Source organism: Melospiza georgiana, chromosome 5 (assembly GCF_028018845.1).
Source record: "Melospiza georgiana isolate bMelGeo1 chromosome 5, bMelGeo1.pri, whole genome shotgun sequence".
NCBI lineage: Eukaryota > Metazoa > Chordata > Aves > Passeriformes > Passerellidae > Melospiza > Melospiza georgiana.
In genome coordinates, this window is record NC_080434.1 from 74,123,430 (window position 1) to 74,142,068 (window position 18,639).

At 41.1% G+C, this 18,639-nt stretch overlaps 1 long non-coding RNA gene across 1 annotated transcript in view; it reads left to right on the forward strand.

Moving 5' to 3' along the window:
* The first annotated feature begins 11,708 nt into the window (after positions 1-11,708).
* The window catches only part of LOC131083341 (uncharacterized), a 38,495-nt gene continuing 31,564 nt past the window's right edge, over positions 11,709-18,639 (forward strand). Inside the window, exons 1-2 of the long non-coding RNA XR_009114420.1 lie at positions 11,709-11,820; positions 11,939-12,825. This is a non-coding gene — a long non-coding RNA (uncharacterized LOC131083341). The remainder of the gene's footprint in view (positions 11,821-11,938; positions 12,826-18,639) is intronic.

Consider the following 18,639-nt stretch of genomic DNA (forward strand, 5'->3'; position numbering starts at 1 on the left):
TCAAGTGTTTAGTAATGTAAAAAGATTTGGAATTTTAACTTCGGCTTTGGTTTGTGGGTTTGGGTTTTGATAATTAGGAGGAGCTGGAGTGATTTTGTTTTTGCAGATCGGCTAAGCAGAGGGTTTAATGGCAGGACTGATGGCTGCTCTCCTTCTCTGGGGTTTTCCATGTCATTAGTCTGTCTGACACTATTGGCTATAAAATGGTCAGTCAATCTCCCTGGCCCTGCCCATAGTGGAGAACCTTGAGAGCCTTGGGCTGCAGGTCACAGGCCATGATGAAGTCAGCCCTAGGCAATAGCAGACACTTGGATAAGATCAGTCCTGCTGTCTGTCTGTTATTACCTGAAATTACTTGGGAGGTTATTCCCTCACTTCCCTGACTTGTAGGTGCATCTCCCTCAGAAGGGCTGTTGCTGCTGAGTGTGCTGAGCTGCACTTGGAGCCCTTCCCTTAAATCTGACCTTGCGCTATGCCTGGGCAGGTGGGAAATGAGCAGCAACGTCTTCAAGTCCAGAATCCACTCCTCTGTGAGGCAGCTCCTGCTCAGTGTACGTAGCAGGAACTCCCTATAGATCAAAGTTAATTAATAAACATGCTTCGGGTTTGTGATTTGTGGGGTTTTCTTTGTGATTCCTGCACTAATGTGAGAGGGGGACAGCAGTGGCAATGATATTAAATGCCTGGCTCTTGTGGAAGTTGTGCTGTACTTTCTAACTTACAGCTTAGGGAAGTGGCAGGTGGAAGAGGAGAAGAAATAGCCATAGAAGAGTACACAAAACCAAAGTTCACTATCCCCTGCCTCAACTTCAGCTTGTAAGATGCCCTTGGGCTGTTCCTCTGTAAATAACCATATTGATGAGATGACCCAGAGGTCTTAGAAAGTCTCTTTTTCCCGGACTCAAGACCAAAGAAGTTGTCGAGATTCCTTGGCTCTCATTCCCAAGGTTGTTTATTTGCTCTTACCTAAGACATTGTCTTTCTGACCTGCTGAGGTCTGTCTGGTGGGTTGGGTTGAGGCACACTGAACGCCCTCAGGGCAGTGTTATCGTTTTATACTAAAAACTATGTGTACTTTATTTACAACCATTTTCTAATACCTATCACCTATGTTAGACAGTCTGTCTCATCTCTAAACCAATCCAAAAGTGCTACCATCACAGCAGAAGATGGAGGACCAGAAGGAGAAAGACAGGACATGCTCAGATTCCTCCATCTTTGCCTCTTGGACCCCCATTCTAAAAGCCCCAAAATTCAACTTTACCACCCTGTGATAAATTCACTAGCATTCTACTCAAACCCTTGTGGCTTGTAACTCCTCACACAAAGTTGGTAATTTTTTCCATGGGCTAAAACCAAAGGCAGAGGTGTCTTTGACTCCATGCCAGGGTCTCAAATCCTCCAGGGCAGCCAAAGGAATGTCCTGGGTTCCAACAATGAGAAATATTGTACTTGGTCTAATTTGGGAAATGTCTTGGTTATGGAAACAAATTTTCACTAGATTTGCAATAAAATGGTTTAAAAGGGACATCAAGATCATCTCGTTCCAACCCCTGGTCATGGGCAGGGATGCCTTCCATGAGACCAGGGTGCTTGGAGCCCCATCCAGCCTGGCCTTGACCACTTGCAGGGTGAATTATCCACAGATTCCCTGGGCAGCACACGAGGCTGGCGCTGGAGCTGCTGCTGCTATTAGGCTACAATTAGCAAGGGCTCAGCGTTCAGTCCCAGAGGCCAGGTCTGAGCTTTGCTCCCTGGTGCTGGATCGTGGCTGTGGTGTGATGAGCCAGACTGCTCTGGGGGATTGATTGATTGATTGGCTGAAGCTGCTGCTCTACAATAGATCAATGTGTGGTGCAGGCTCACTTTGTACATTGTGCATAAAAAGAGGGCAGCAAAGGACTGAGCATATCAGGAAAAAATGGATATTTATTAGGGATAAAACCTGCAATCATAAATATTTCCACAAGATGTAGCTGCTGCTCTTTGAAATAGGGGCTTTATGGGATAGTGCTTCAGCACTTCCAGAGCTGGAGGGTGTCCCTCTATTCGAGTTGTGCTTAATGCTACTAAGACAATTGTTTTTATGGATTTCTGTTGGAATGGATAAAGAGCTGCACAGGGATGTATGATAAATAGTAAACTGTAAGTAGTGACAATTCTCTGGAGTTTTTGTGCTACAGGTGCCAAAGCATTCCACAACTTGTGTGTACCTTTAGGAAACTGATGCATCAGGGAGCACTGGGCTCTTTCTTACCGTCCTGTATTCTTTCAGGGTAAAATGACTTTCTACTCTTCTCCCTGGTTTTCTGTTATTTATGCAGCATATCTCTGGTCCAGTTTGCTGGGTGAAGAGAGGGAAGACTTAAAATGTATTTGTTGTTTCTTGAATATAGCAGCTGTACAGACACCACCACCCCCAGTGTGTTGATGGAGGGGAATACAGAAGGCCAGTAGAGACCAGGATGCCAGATACAGGTGCAAGTGTTGTTTTGGTGCCTGAAAATTCTTGTCTGATATTAAAAGTTTTATTAAGAGTTACGCCTAGTGTGTCCAGTGACTGCCTGTTGATAATAAAAACTGGAAATTGCCATATTCCTACTGTAATCTGTGACCCCACCTGGGAAATCTGCCTGGGGCTCTCTTGTTTGCTGCTTGCGTCAGTACCTACAAGAAAATTGACAGTACATGGAAAGCAATGCTTGAATGGAGATGGCTGTAAAATGCCAGGGCACTGAGCAGGGCAAGTGAGCAGCTTTTGTATGTATGAGCCCCTGAGGTTTGACTTCAATGCACTGCCTTGGACAATTCTTTTCCTTGCCAAAGGCTGTGGGGCAGGCAAGGCCTCTGCATTTTAAACTGCTCAGAAAGGATGGTTGATTTTTCCCTGCAATGTGTACCACCAAATTAACACTCCCACCATCTGTAAGAGTTTAGTGTTTTGTAATTCCTACCTGAAAGCATCATTTAAGTATTGCCTTCCTTATTTAAAGAATTGCTCTTGTTACTATCCTAATGCTGGATAGTCCTCTCAGAACTCACCTTTCTGGTGTACAATGGAGGTGCCTAATACATGTTAGTCACTTTGTGTGAACAGTTGTATAGAAAATACTAATGGGTTTCAGTAGGATTAGTGTTTTTGTACTAAGATAAGAACTGAGCTGTCTTGTTTTTTCATTATTGCCATTTGCTTACTGATGAACTGACTGCTCTGCAAGCAGTTATAGGACAGAAAAGTGATACTACTTGGTGCTTCTGCCCACTTAGTTTTATTTATTACTTACATGAAAAACTGTCAGGTGCTGTACAAACAGAGGAGCTGTTCCTGCTCCAGACAGCCTGTTTCCAGCTGAAATACTTGAAAGGATGTATTTTATCTCACAGCTGATTCAGGCAGAGCAAAGGCACTGGACCTTCTTCCCAGCCATTTCTATTCCTGTTCCACCAAAACCAAATTTCAGCAGAACATGCATCATGGTCCAAGCACAGACTTTAGTTTCTTGCACAGTTAAAGACTTCTGTTCAGAAATTGTGGCTTAAATCTCTTTGGAGTCAGGGAATCTCTCCAGGTTGATTCTAGAGTCAGTGGGTTATATGGTGACGAATTTTCCAGTCCTGTTGTGCAGCTTTGACAGCACAGAGTATGTAAAGAAACACCACAGTTTGACATGAGGGAGTTTCAGGAGTCATCTTGGTGTGAAATTAAAACCAGGCAAGGGCTGAATCAAACTGACTTCAGCTGGACTTGTAAATATACAACTCTACTTTTTACGTTGCAAGTTAAACCTCCAAATCAAGTATTTTTCTCCTCCCTGGTGTAAAAATTAAAACACAGAAGAAAATCAGAGAAATAATGAACAGTGTCCTTTTTTTACTCAGTTTGGAGGATGAATTTATTACCTGAACAAAAACCAACAGAATATCTTAAAACAGAAAAGGGGAATTAGTGCTACTTTTCCATTAGAAAACAAATGGTAAAAGTGTTTAATTTCAGCATGTTATCTTTGGCTGTATGAGGACTCTCCATCTCTTTAAAAGTCATTAGATCATGACATGAATAATCCTTTTATGGTTTTGAAAGAATCTGTGTGGTTTGACTTTGACAAATTGATCAGTCACAGCACCTACTTTCTTACAGATTTCTTTTCCTCTCCAGCACATCTAATACAGAGAAACTAAATCCTCTGTATTGGTCATGGGGAAGGAAGTTCCTTGTGAATTTTGTCCTATTTTTGATGATAGTGCATGTAAAATTACCAGCAATTTACACCAGCTATTTGCTTTTCAGCTCCTGCTACCAGATTTTTGCTGGTGATTTCTTTGCTGTTACAAAGTCTCTCTTGTAGTTTGCAGACAGAACCTGTGTCAAACCCTGACATTTTTTTTCCTCCTTGTTGTGAGAGGGTTTCACAATGAAGTTCTGCTGTCCTCAAGAGGTTTGTGGTGTAACTTTATTCTCTCTGCTGGTCTGGGTGTGTAAGGGGACAGTCCCTTGGGTGTGCTCCCTGTCACCCACTGCAGGAGCTGCTGGGGCTGGGAGCAGCCTGGCTGTGTGAGTGATGGGTCCCGGTATTCCAGGAGCTGCTGGGGCTGGGAGCAGTCTGGCTGTGTGAGTGATGGGTCCCGGTATTCCAGGAGCTGCTGGGGCTGGGAGCAGTCTGGCTGTGTGAGTGATGGGTCCCGGTATTCCAGGAGCTGCTGGGGCTGGGAGCAGTCTGGCTGTGTGAGTGATGGGTCAGTGTTCCAGGAGCTGCTGGGGCTGGGAGCAGCGTGCCTGGCTGTGTGAGTGATGGGTCAGTGTTCCAGGAGCTGCTGGGGCTCTTCAGTGGGCTGACACAGGATGTGGGGTGCTCACTGGTGCTGTGTGGCTTGTTTGGCTTGAGGCAAGAGCCACTGGGGACACAAATGTGGTGAATCTTCCTCCCTCCTTCTCTTTAAATCCATTTGGACTTGCAGCACAAGACTGTGGGGAGATCAAACCCTTCCAGTACTGACTTCTGTATCACCTCAGCACCAAACTTGGTGACTTTTGTACAATGCCAGGATCAATTTCAGATTCTTCTGGAGGAAATGGTGCAGGATGGAACTGAATTAGTTAATGAGTAATTTAATTTTTTCTTTTATCTCTCTTTTCCAAGCTTGCTAAGCAACATTGCATCCTGGAGCCCAGTTAACTACTTTACCTTTTTACTTCTTCATTCCTTCTAATACCTTCTCTCCAGTGCCATATAATTTTTTTCTCTAAATCAAGAGCCTAAATCACCCCCTCCCAATACAACTAATGTGTGTGTCAAATTCAATGAACCATTTCCTTTAGAATAAGTTCTTGAAACCAGTTATCCATTATCTCCTCTGGGGAATGCACCAGCTAAGAAGAGAACAAAGCTAACTGAAAGCTTTGGGGATCAAGCAGCCCACATTAGTCAGTGTGAACAGGCTATGCTTCCTGGAGCTCAGGAAGGTGCCAGTCAAGGTGGAGAGGAAAACCAAATGTTTCCCATGAATTTAATGTCTGGGATTTGTCTCCAATTTAATGGACAGGTAGCAATAAAGAAACAAAAATTGAACAAACCAGCAATGAATGGTAGATCCAGGAATTGAACATTTTTGGGAGAGTTAGTTGTGCAACATTTTAATATGCAGGAAGTTCCATTGGTTGTCTGTCTCTTGGCATTTTAAACACCATTCCCTGCCTCTCTTTCCATTGGCAAAGCCAACTGGCCTGGAAGGCAAGTGACAAGAGCTCCCCTGGCTTACACTGAGGAGTTTTGTGAGAGCTTGTGCCTGACAGGTGATAATTTTATTTATGATCATGGCACCACACTCCACTGTTCTGTTTGAAGGCATTGTTGGTGTTACATAGAGCTATGTTTGGGTTGGAAGAGAGGTAAATGTTGGTCTAAAAATACATCCAGCCTGGCTCCTAAACTGAGGAGACTCAGATGCAATGACTGCTTTGTTTTCCCAATCACTGCATCATCTGCTGTTACTCTGATCTTTTTCCATGGTATTCACCCTGGCCCCCAGAGTTTAGATGCAGAAAGTCACCAGATATAATCCATAATATCAGTAAATAATGCTGTTTATTGGATGTTGCAGTGAAGATGGGGTTTAGTTCATTTCAGGGTGTCATGACTGAGGTGATAGGAGGTGAATTGGAGCACAGGGACCTGAGTAGTAACATGCTCTGGGAGAAATCACTTTGGTGCTCTGCCCCTCTCTTTTCCATGGAGGTGTCTGGAGATTAACAGTGTCTGCTGCTTGTACACCACACACTTGATGTTTTCAGTTCCAAAAGCTGAGTGTGTTGCTCATATTTTCCATCTGAAGGGCAGCCTGGAGTTAGCACTTCAAATTTGAGCTGCCCAGATCTCATGATAGGAAAGCTGTTGTTCCAATAGATGAACTAATTAACAATGAAGCATCACATCTGGTTGAAAAATCTCTGCTGTAGTTTCTATGGAGATTTCTGTAAATAAATGAAATCCTTTCCAAAGAGTGTTTTCCCCAGCAGTTGGTTTCCAAACAATAGAACTCAAATCTGAGTCCCAAATCTGAAGTCTCCAGACCAGATCTAGTATGACTGGAATCTAGGACACCAGGGCTGGTAGATTTGCTGTGGATTTAACTCTTTAAGACAGTTGATGCCCAGAACTCCCCCTTCCAAAGGGAAACCTGATCTTAATTTTTTGGGTGCTTTGTGCATTACCTGTGACAAGCCATGGAGGAGCTCTGTCTGTTCTTAGAGCATGTGGTAAAACATCACATATTTATAATGTGCAAAATGTGATGTTTCAAAATTAAAGTGGAAACAGCTCCATGTTTTCTGTAAAATGAGTGTTTTTAAGAGATTGTAAGGTGTGGCTGCTGTTAGAGCCCTGAGTAAGGCAGAAGCTCCTCATGGGCATCCCTTTGCAGAGCCCAGAGCAGCTGGTACTGACAAATCCGTGACTCCAGCTCAGGATATTCCAGTGCTTGGAGTGGCTCTTCACAAGCAGTGAGAGTTGTTATTAACCTCCTTCTGCAGCCTGAGGCCCCTGCAGTGGCAATTATGCAAAGTGCAGCCCGGAGTCTCTTTGTCCGGCCGGGATGTGTAATTCATTCTTCCGAGTGCTGCTGTCCTGTTGTAGCATAAAACCCATTTGAGGAGCCCTGGGAAAGCACTTGGATATTGACAGAGCTCAGATGCAGGAGGAGGATGCTGGTGACACCAGCTGGTGATGTGGAATGAGGTGACGGAGAAATGTGTGTGTGATAAATATCTGTACCAGGTGTGAACGTGCCATGAGCTGTCCTTGGTCTGGACTGAGAAGATTATGTCCATTCAGACCACATATACAAAAAAATAAATTAAGAAGTATCTGTGTACACTTGAGAGTAAACATTGATATTTTTTTGGCTGGCTCCTGAGAGAGGAAGAATCCCATCTGGAAGGAAATGAGTCTCCCAGAGACCTTTGGGGTTAGCAGTACCTAATCCTAATTTCCAGGATTAGATATGGTCTGAGCATCTATGATAACTTGGTCAGGAAAAGAACTGCAGCTGGAAATATTGGCAGTATGTTTGCCTCGTGGCAAGTGCAATCAGAGCTGGAGCTGCTGGTCTCTGGTGTTGTTTTGGGGGGATCTCTGAGCATGAGCCTGGCTGCAGAGAATTGACTATTCCTCTTTGCACAAGAAGAGAGTTTCAAAAAGCCCTCTGTGAAAAATAGGTGTGCAACTTCTAGTCAGGGTCCAACTGAGTCTCAGGGTCTCCTGAGTACAAGTAGCCAAGGTTCTTGACCCTACAAGTGATATCCCAAAATCTTTGTGTGCTGTGGAGGAGAGAGGTTCACAGGCAGGTGATGATAAGTTTATCTCGGAGGCAGCCTGCTCTCAGCCCCCCACGCCCTGCACTGCCAGGGATGTGAAGTGCTCTCACAGCCCCACTGGGGCTCACCAGCTCCCAGAAATCCTGCTGTGGTGTTCAACCCCAGCTGGCTACTCAGCCCTAGGCAGCTGCTCCCTCACCCCTCCAGCGGGTTTGGGAGAAGAATCAGAAGAATGAAAGTGTAGGGGGATACAGTGTGGGTAAATAAAGGTGGTATAGAAAGTAATCTTACCCCCTAAAGAGTTGCAGCTGAGCCAATTATTAAGGATTAAGAGCAGACCTGACTTTAACAAGCCACACCTGTAGCCAATCAGAAGAGTGTTATAAAAGAGTGGATTGGTGGAAACTGGAGTCAGTTGGCTGTTGTGAGGACAAGGAGGAGTCAGTGCCTGGAGAAGCTGCCTACAACAAACACCAAGGAGGTATGAAACTTTAATAATGTGGAACCTTTGCAATGTAATGACAATTGAACACTTGCACTATGATGGCAACAAAAGTGAGACAATTCATAGGCAGGGATAATCAAGTGTAATGGGTAAAGCAAAAGCAGTGCATGCAACAAAGCAGAACAAGGAACAAACTCAGCACTTCCCCAGGCAGGTGTTCAGCCATGCCCAGGGTAGCTGGGCTCCATCATGTGTAATGCTGACTTGTGAAGACAAATGCCACCACTCCAAACCCCCCCATCCTCCTCCATATATCCTGAGCCTGATGCCATCTATGTGGTGGGGAATAGCCTTGGGCCAATTGGGGTCAAAATTTAATTTCCTTTCGGAAAGGGAAAAGGAATATTGCGATTTCAATGAGGACCAATAGAGGAATCTTTGGTGCATGTCCCTGCACTTGATGGCATGCCATGCCTTTTGATGGCTTTGACTTAGGGAAATTTTTCTTTTTTTTTTTTTTTTTTTTTTTTTTTTTTTATAATATCCATGCAATGTCCCTTATATCTTTCCCTTCAAGGTTTGTCTTCCTCCTTGACTTTTTCCCCTGCTTTTGCAACATCTCTGAGCTTAGTTTTATCATGTTTTGGTCCTTTGCAATGCAGCTCATTTTAAAACAGCCAATAAATTGGGATTTTGTGAAAGATTTTATTTTTAGTTTTTTTTTGATTTTAAGTATCCATGCCATGTCCCTTATGCCTTTGCCTCCAAGTTTTGTCTTCCTCCTTGACTTTTTCCCCTGCTTTTGCAACATCTGTGAGCTTAGTTTTGGCATCTTTTGGTCCTTTGCACTGCACCTGATATAATCCTGGGCCATTTTCTTAGACTCACTAAATTTCACAAATTTTCTTTTTTTCTCCTCCAATTGCAATTCCTTTGATGGTGTCTCCATTCCAGCATGTTTGTAAGTCCTTCTTTTCTGTTTTGGCCTTCAGTGGGGATCAATTTTGGCAAGCTTTGCTGCATGTGCCTGCACTTGCTGGCGTATGGCCTGCCTGCATTTTGATGGCTTTGACTTTGGGCAAGTTTTTTTTCTTTTTTCTTTTTTTTTTTTTGTTTAAAGTATTCATGCCATTTCCCTCATATCTTCCCCCCTAAGTTGTGTCTTCCTCCTTGACTTTTTCCCCTGCTTTTGCAACATCTGTGAGCTTAGTTTTATCATGTTTTGGTCCTTTGCACTGAACCTGATATAATCCCGGGCCATTTTCTTAGAGTCACTAAATTTCCCAAATTTTCTTTTTTTCTACTTCACGTTCCATGTGATTCTTTTATCCAAGCACTTGTTTTAAAATTCTACTGTAGGCGTTTATGGTTCACTTTTTTTTTCTTTGCAGCACCCATGACTTTTTTTTTTCTCTAAATCGGGAGTAAATATAGCTGAGTAAAATTACCTCGGTCTTCTTCCTTCTTTTTAACTGAATTATTTTTATTAAAAATCCTATTTGAATATGTAGAAAAAGTGGGGATGTCCTGTAATATATCGTAGCTTTTCTTGTTTACAGGGTATTCAGAAATTGTCTCCCTTAGAGTCCCACAGAAACATTCTCAGTGCAATCTCTGTCAAGGTATGTATTTACAAATAAGTGATTTGTTTAGATATTTGCCTGTGTACCTTTTCCTGTAATTCAGAGCTTGCGTTCTGTGGGTTTTATGATAAAGCTGTAAAACATGTAAAATGGTTTAGCTAGTCTCAATCGTTGAAAGCAGCAATAAGTGGATTTAAAGCCTGTTCTTGACCAGACAAAGGGAAAAAGTGTGACTTTGATGCTGAACTTGTCATTTTTCATTTCACTCACCTTGAATGATTGAAGAAGAGAGAGAACTAGAAAAAGAGAGAAATAGAATTGATTATTGGGCACTCCTCAAATGCTCACCATGATTCAGTGTAGAGCCAAAGGGAAGGGTGATGGAACAGAGCTCTGTGCTTTAGAAGGAAATAAATTTAAACCTGACCTCCACACAGAGTCTCACTAACTTCTGTGGTTTTAAAATACAAGATAAGTTTAGGAAGTGTTGGAAGTTAGTGTTTTGGGAAAGAAATGGCAGTTCCACAGAACATTCCATTGAACAGAGGCTCTGGGAACGATTCATGTTGTAAGTGCTGTCACTGCAGTCAGTTGGTGGTTCAGCCTTGAAACGTGCACTTGCCCTTCTATAAAGCACTGTTTTGTTTGCCTTTCAGTGCTATGAGTCTTGATAAATTGGAGAAGAGCCCAAGAGAAACTTTTCCTGCTGAGCTACAAAAGGTAGGAATTGACTTTTTTAGTTTGGTTCTTTTTCTTTATTATTTTCTTGAAATAAAAGTAAATAAGTATAGATACCACTGGTTTGTTTCTTCCAGTAGCAGGTGATAATAATAGTATTAGTAATAGTAAAAATAATAATAGAAATAATAATAATAGTAATATAATACTACTTAAACTGTCTTTATCCATTGGACTGGCCATTTCAAATCAAAACTTCTAAACACAAATCAAACCATCATCCTTGTAGAATCTTTCACAGCAGCGGGCTAAAGATCCTGGTTTTGTTGACAGGATTTATTGGTTCTGGAAGAACAAGAGGGAAGTACAAGCCTAACTACTTCTAGCTCACAGACCCGTCCAGTGAACCCAGCTTTGTGTTTTGGTGGGCTTGTGATGACTTTGAAATCAATTGCTCAGTAAAAATAATTCATGTTTTTTTGAACGTGACAGCAGAAATAACTTTAAGCACCAACTTAATAATAATAGATCACCAATTTAAATTAATAATTTTATGCTATACTATCAAAGTTTAAAGGTAAATTATTATGCATTAGGAGATGGTATATAAAGTGTATGTTCTAATGTGTAGGATATATACAAAGATACATACATACCTGAAAGTCCTTACAGGAAACAAATGTCTGCTGTTTGACTGTTTATTATATAATATTTGGTTTTATTTCCCAGGGATCGGTGAATTTTAACTTTGGAGTCCTCTATGCTAAGGATGCTCAGCTTACAGATGATGAAATGTTCAGTAATGCTGAGTTTTTCACCTTCTCCTTAATTTTTTGCTCATCTGAATAAAAAACAAAAAAACAAAAACAAAAGCAAGAGAAAAACAAAAGATGGTTTATTATTTTTTGCCCTGTTATGTCTGTTTCCTCAGTATTTGCTGGAGCTGTGCTTACCCAAGGTTTGGGTAAAACAAGCTTTGGGTTCCTTCTGTCCCACTGGGAGTTGCCCAATTCAGTTCCATCTGGTGAAATTGAACCTGAGACCTTACAGAACCAGCTCCAACTACGTGAGAGCCATTTGCAGTTCTCTCCAGACACCTGGAGAATGGGCGACGTTTCTGAGGATCCGGCGAGCGTGCTTCTATCAAAACTCAGTCTGTGAAATTTCTGGGGAAAACCCTTCTGTGTCTCAGATGGTTCTTTGGTGCAGCACCACCCCATGGGACACTTGGCTGCTGTCCTGAAGGGGTTGGTCGCTAGAATTGTGAATCCTGGAGAGTTTGTGAGTCTTCTGTCCCCAGGGAGGTATCATGCTTTGTTTACTTTTGTTCTGTTGGTTAGGCGCTGCTTCTCGTTGCAAGTATGAATTTCAAACTGCCCTGTTTTTATTTTAACTGTTTTCCTGGTTCTCTCTGTCCGGCAGGGAAAGACTCTCGTATCCTTGTCGTCGGGCTCGGTGCTGTCCAAGAAGATACAGAGACTAAAAAAATCATAAGAAGCAAAATATGACTGCAGGGAAAAGAAGCTGGAGAGAACAGAAGGTGATATTGTTATCCTTACCCTGTATTAGAGACATCCGCTGTGCTTTGATGCTGGCAGCTGCCAGGGGCTTGTTAGCTCTTTGTAGGCAGGTGTAGGTGTTCACTTGTAGTTTTTTTCTCTAGACAAGTCAATTCAAACTTTGCTAAGCTTATATTTGCAGATTACTCTGTAGCACAGTCCAGCATGACATTTTTGAATGTTGTAAAAATACCATGTTACTTGGAAATTGCTAATGAAGAGAAGCTTTAGGGGAAAATAAGATTTCAGGGTTGGAAGTTGTGAGAAGAATTTTGTGGGGATGTTAGACTGAAGTAAAGCACACTTGAAGCTGGACTGGCACGCTGGCAGGTCCCCTATTAAACAGTAGTGCTGAGATTAGCCTGGGGGTTGCCCATTGTTTCTGTAGAAATCAATGTTTCCTGGTCTTCAGAGGGAAGCTGCTTTGAAAAGCTGGAAGGTGCAGCATGCTGACAATCCCCGTGCTTTGGATTAAAAGTAGATTTCAGAAGGGTCCTAAGCTTTTGTCTTTTCCTAGAAGTCAATGTAATCCTGTCGAGGAGTTTTTAATTCTGTGTTGCCATGTCATCCATCAGAGCCCTGTTGTACTAATCATCATACAAGTACAAAACAAAAAATCAGACCCTGTCCCAAGCACTTAGAGCCCAGAACACGATTTCCTCGGGCTGCCATTTGCGTGCCATCGGTACTCACCACGAATTGAGCCCTCTGGCTCTGACAGAGCCCCTGGATGCTGACGGAAGGGGGCTGGTCACAGACCCTGGAGGTGCCTGTCCCACAGGGAGGGAGAGGACGAGGCAGTGTGGCCTGCAGGGAGGGTGTCGTCCCCAGAGAGCAGCCGGCGACTCCATGCCTGCCCGGGGCTGCGGGTGCCCCCTCGGGGTGGACGCCTGCCCTCAGGTTTCCCTCTGGGCACCCGGGGAGGGAACCAGGTCCATCCGTGTGGCAGCTGCAGGGCCTGCAGGCTCTGGGCCCTGGAGCCGAGTGAGCCTGAGCTGCTGCATGCTTGCTGTGAGCTTTGGGGTGAGCGTGCATCACTGCAGGCCTGGGATGGATTGAAATGCGCTGAGGAAAGCAGAGGGAGGGAGGGAGGGAGGGAAGGAAATGCTCTGTTAACATGTGCCAATTCTTCTGTCAGACTCATCACGTGAGGACTGAAAGTGTAAGAAGATGTGGAGGGAAAGAGAGAATCTGACAGGAGCATCGGACGCACGAGTGCACGAATTTTGCTTTTTTGCTTGGATGTAAACTCAGGCGTTGAAAGGAATTTGGGAGTGAGAAGGGACATTTCAGAAGGAGAAGAAGCACAAGAAGTTGTTGTTGTTGTTACAGTCCTGGCAAAATCTTTTGTTCTAGCTAATAAAAGAAGTTAGTTTAAAAAACAAAAAAGAAAAAATGTAGTGGTTTTTTTTTCCTTCACTATGATATTCATTGGTGGTATATGGTGTGTTGTTTCATTTCTTGGTATTATTAACTCTGTGTAAATTGTTTTTTGAGTGAAGCTGACACTCTGGATGGGTTGGTTTGTATTTGAGGCAGGATTAATTTCAATAGGATTATTTCCTAGATTTCTGATGGGTATTACTGGGACTTTGGTTTTGTTTACTGTATGTATGAACCTAGAGCTTTGGTAGGGCCAGCTGGGCTGCTGGAGTTTTGGGTGTGAATTTATTAGATGGCTTTTGTTAAATGCAGTTTTTAATTTTTGAAATGTTTTTCAATGTAGTGGTCTTAAGGTGGTTTTTAAGAATTCATTGTATTGTTTTATCTTGTTTGTAGTTGGTGTATGATGAGGGATGTAGTGTGACTTCTTGAACGCTATGGTTTTGGTGTTCCTAAGTTCTGATTTCTTTCTGGTTTGACAGTTATTTTATTTTTATTTTTTGGGACAGGGGCATTTATATGGTGGGTTTTTATAGGCAATACGTTTTTTAATTTAGGTAGTGATGTTTTTTAGTATTTTAATGGTTTAGGTTTTTTATTTTCATGGGTTTTTTTTTAATTTTTTCAAAGAACTTTTATAGATTATAGGTTATTATTTGTGCATAAGCAAAAAGGTAGAGCTTTGGGGACTTTTTTTAGTAATGTTTAGGGTCAGTTGTACAGTTTTGAGTCTAGTGAATTGGTTTGATTTAATTTTTATTGGGTGTTTGTTTTTATTAGCAGTTGTGTCATTTTCAAGGTGTGTTTGAGTTTTTTGGGGTTTTTGAGATACTGGTTTAGGAGGAAGTTTATGATGAGCATGTGCGGAGGTTTTGGGCTACTTTATAGTGGGATTTAAAATTTGTTTACAGTTAGGTTTATTTGAGTTTTTATTAGGGTTCAATGACGTTGTGGGATGTTTGTTCCGTTAGTAATAGAAATAGGTTTTGTTTTGAGGTGCTGCGATGGGATGGGCGTGTGCTGCGTGCCGGCGCTGACAAGGGTACAGTATTGTTGTGGCTCTGGTGCGTCGGGTTAATGAACTGACATGGTTTAATATAGAGATGAAAACAGAAATAAATATACATTTAAAAATAAATATAACATTAGAGTGGTAAACATAAATATAGATAACAGATACATACATAGAACTATAATATATGGTATATAATTGGAACATATTATCATATAGGTAAATGATAGTCTGTTTTATATATATAGATATACACAAAGATATATTAATATCGATTGTAGATATAAAAATATTTAAATAGAGTTAAAGTAAATTGGGTTTTTTTTTAGGTTATAGGCTGGGGTTTTTAAATAAATGATAGAAATACAATATAAATTCAGATATACAAATATATATAGAAATACAAATATCTATACATATTTAATTTAAATAAATAAAAGTAAAAAATATATATATAATACAGAAAATATATATATATGATTATATTAGAAGGTATTCTCTCTAATATATATAATATCTATGAATAGAATAAATAAAAATATCCATATAAATATCATTATAATTTTGAAAAATAAATTTACTTCCTAAATTTTAAATCTGGTTCAAATAAAGGGGTGTCCTTGGTTTTTATTTGGTTAGAGGCAGGAGTTTTATTTTAAATAATATAAGTAATATAGAAATGTGGATCTTAAGATGGAAAGATATAATAAATATATAAAGAGAAATTGCTAAACTATGAATATAAATTTAAATATAAAGATATGTAAGTAATATGAAGAGTTGTAGCATAGAATATAAATAACATATGGCAATATAAATTATAAATGGGAATATAAATATAAAAATATGTAAATATAGCTTAAGAGAAAGGAAATGTTTTGGCTTTTATTTAAGTAGAGGCAGGGTTTTTATTTTGAATATTATAAGTGTTCCAGAAGTAAAAATCTTGACGCAGAAATATTTAATCAATATAAAAAATATGAATAAAAATATATAAAAAATATAAATACCTACTCGCATCGGATGTAATATAGAATATAAATTTATTTATAAATTGACATTGGTAAAGATAAATGCATAAGTAAGCAGTATACATTAATATACATTATAAATACAAATATGAATATAAAAATTGAACATGAGGATAAAATCTATTTAACTATTGTTTAAAACAAAGGTTGGGCTTTTTTATTCTTGTGTTAGAGGCAGGGTTTTTATTTTAAATAATATGAATGTAGTTATTATTGTTATATATTTCTAAATATTGAGATATACAATCAAGATATAAATATATTATATAACCACAAAATATAAATAAATACAAATAATAGGAAGAGATGTAATGAAGAATACAAATAACAGTATACATAAGTATACATTTTAAATTTAAATGTGAATATGAACCTGAAAAATAGAATTTAAAAAAATATTTAAATACAGTTTTGAAGAAAGGGGTTCTTTTTGGCTTTAATGTGGATGGAGGCAAAGGTTTTATTTTAAATAATCCAAGTGTTACAGAAGTAAAAATAGTAACAGAAATACATACTTACTATGTAAAAATAATTATAAAAATATACAAATAAATTAAAGTTTTAGGGATATATGCAATATGGAATAGAAATGTATTTATAAAAAGAAATGTATAAATGGACAGTGTACATCAATATACATTGTAAATAGAAATGTGAATATTAATATGAAAAAATATTTTAAAAAATATTTAATTATTTTTTTAATTTTTTTTTTGTGTTGTGTTTTGTTTTGTTTTGTTTTGTCTTTTATCCTATTAGATTAGTGGCAGAAGTTTTTTTTCCCTCTTCCCGGTTGTTTTGGGGCATTTATTTCAGAGCAGTTTTCGGCGGGGGTCGCCCCTGTTCTTTTTTGCCGCCTTCGCTGCCCGCAGCCCCGAGGCGCGCTGCGCCCCCGGCTGGGGCGGGCGGCAGTGCTGCCGCCTTGTGGGCAGAGCGCGGTACTGCAGCCCTGCACCGAGAGGCCGCCACCTTGGGAGTGGCGCGTGGGCGATGTCGCGGAGTTTTGGTTGACCTTCTCAGCATGGCGGCGAAAAGGGCGGGGAAGTGGAGGACCGGGTGGGTGTTTAACTGCACTGCCTGCACGGAATACCGACGTCATGGCGGCCCCGACGGATTTTTCTGTGGCGTTTCATGTGTACCCGAGACATGCTGTGGGCTCAGGGGCGCCGCGGGCGGGCGTATTTCGGCGGGTTTGTGAGAGGCATCTGGGTAAACGCCTCGCTGTGCCGGGGTCCTCTCACGGCCGCTTTCCCGCCCTGAGGGAGCCGAGCCGGGCCGAATAGTTCCGAAGAGCCGAAGAGCCGAGTGTGGGCGAAAACAGCCGAGTTTCCCCGAAGAGCCGAGTGTGGCCGAAAACAGCCGAGTTTCCCCGAAGAGCCGAGTGTGGCCGGGAACAGCCGAGTTTCCCCGAAGAGCCGAGTGTGGCCGAAAACAGCCGAGTTTCCCCGAAGAGCCGAGTGTGGCCGGAAACAGCCGAGTTTCCCCGAAGAGCCGACTGCGGCCGGGAACAGCCGAGTTTCCCCGAAGAGCCGACTGCGGCCGAAAACAGCCGACTTGAACCGAAGAGCCCAGTGCGGCCGAAAACAGCCGAGTTTACACCAAGAGCCGATGATAGCCGACTGGAACCGATAGCCGAGTGTAGCCGACTTGAGCCGCATTTAGACAACGTGCCGAATACGACCGAGTTTAGCCGAAGAGCCGAACTGAAACGAGTTTAGACCAAGAGCCGAAGCAAGCCGAATTCAGCCGAGTTTCATTAAACAGAACCGAACGACGCCGCAGCGCTCTGCATGCAGTGCGCCTGTGCAGACGGCAGGGGGCGCTGTATAAAGTATAAAATATCAACTATCTATAAGAGGGAATAAAAGCTCTATGTCATGTGCAGCAGTAGAAAATTTCAGGCTCCCAGGGAATAAATCGTTTTCTTTAAATCATTTTCGTTTTGGAGTTTTTTTTACTCCCAGGTAGCCTGAAAGTTACTACTGCTGCTTTTTTATTCTAAAGCTAGAAAGGAAAACCAAGATTAGAAATGCAGGGAAAGAAAGAAAGAAAAAGAAAAAAAGAAAATAAGGAAAGGAAATGAAAGGAAGAAAGAAGGAAGGACAGGAACGAAGACAGACAAAAAACCCAAAAACCAGGAGGGCAAGGAGAAACCTACGGAAAAAAAAAAAACCAAACAAAAAAAACCCCCCAAAAAAACCAAAAAAAAACCCAAAAAAACAAACCCACATAAAAAAAAAAAAAAAAACCTCGGGATGGGTGAGAAACCCCCCTCCCCGAAAAATCCAAGATGAGCAAGAAAAATCCCAGAAATACCACAGAAATAAAAACAGGAATAAAACAAAATAAAGACAAAAAAAAAAAAAAAAAGAAAAAAAAACCCGAAAAACAAGAACAAGATGGGCAAGAAAAAAACGCAGAAGAAAACCCCAAGATGGGCATGAAAAAGCCCAGAATAAACCCCCAAGATGGGCGAGAAAAATCCCAGAAAAAAAAATAAACCAGAAAAACTGTAAGAAAGGCAGAGAAAAAAAAAAAACCAAAACAAAGCAGAAAAGTACCCAAGATGGGCAAGAAAAATCCCTGAAAACAGACCAGAGAAAAACCCCAAAATGGGTAAGAAATAAAATCAGAACTAAAAACCAAGATGGGGAAGAAAAAATCCAGAAAAGAAAAAAAAAGAAGGCCAAGAAAATCCAAGGGAAAAAAAAAAAAAAACAAAACAAAACACCTGAAAAAAAAACCCCAAGGGGGGCAAGGAAAAACCAAAAAAACCCAACAAGATGGGCAAGAAGAAACGAAGAAAAAACCCCAAGAAGTGCCAGAAAAAAATCAAGGAAAAAGGGAGTAAAAGCCCCAAAAAACAAGGCAAGAAAGAGAGGCAATAAAGGCCACAAAAACTCAAGACAAAAAAAAACAAAAACAAGACATGCCAGAAAAAGGTACGAAAATGGTTCTGCCAGGTGCGATCAAGGTGAGCGGGTTCAGATTCAGGTCCAGGAGATGAACAAGTGTCAGATTAGCTTGGGGCACTGCTGTGCAATGCAGCTGTGACACGATTTATGTTTAAATATAGTTTAAATAAATTGGGGATAGTTTGGCTTTTATTGGGGTATAGGCTGGAGATTTCATAAAAAA